Here is a 917-nt window from a genome sequence, read left to right on the forward strand (position 1 = left end):
TTAAAGTTTATTTTCTAATCAAGAAGGGAAGATTAACCACTTCTTCATCTCAGTAAGTTCAATGCTCTCCTCCCCCTCCAAGTCTCACAATTTGTTTTTCTCTTCCTTCCTTCGTTCCTTCCTCCCTCCCTCCCTCCTTTCCTTCCTTCCTTCCTTCCTTTCTTTTTGTCCATTGTGGGACTTGAACTCAAGGCCTAGGTGCTCGTCCCAAAGCTTCTTTGTGTTCAAGGTTAGCACACTGTCACTTGAGCCATGGCAGTACTTTCAGTATTGGAGTGGTTAATTGGAGATAAGAGTCTCACAGGGACTTTTCAGCTCAGGTTGGCTTCAAGCTGCAGTCCTCAGATCTCAGATTCCTGAGTAGCTAGGATGACAGGCCATGGACATCAGGCTATTTGTTCTTTTTCTTTTATTTTTTAAGGCAAGGTCTCTGTATAGCCAGGCTGTCCTCAAACTTACTCTAATACCCCAGGCTAAATTTGAACTCACAGCTCTCCTGCTTCAATGTCCTAAGTGCTAAGATGGCAGGTGTGTGCCACCACACTTGGCCAGTACTTTAAATTCTTTTCTAATCCTTAACTTTCACACATGCAAAAGACCAAATGAAGTTATATAGAACCAATCCTGCTGTGTCAGGATTCCCCCTGCGCTTGGGACCTTTAAGCCCTATGACTCTGATAGGGACCAACTCAAATGGGAAGTCTGGATACTGACATGGAACCCAGCGGAAGGATTTGCAAGCTGGATGAATTCAGAGGCGGGGCATCCGTGCCTACCTATAAATGAAGCCCATCGCTAAGGTCTCCAGAGTCTTTCTTTTACCTGTGCTCACCTGCAAAGTGTAGATCCAGTCTTCATCTGTTTCCTACTTCCATCCATTTGCAAACTTGGAAGGTTTTTCTTTCCCTTTCTTCAGC

Source organism: Megascapheus bottae, chromosome 27 (assembly GCF_031878675.1).
Source record: "Megascapheus bottae isolate mThoBot1 chromosome 27, mThoBot2.hap1, whole genome shotgun sequence".
Lineage (NCBI taxonomy): Eukaryota > Metazoa > Chordata > Mammalia > Rodentia > Geomyidae > Megascapheus > Megascapheus bottae.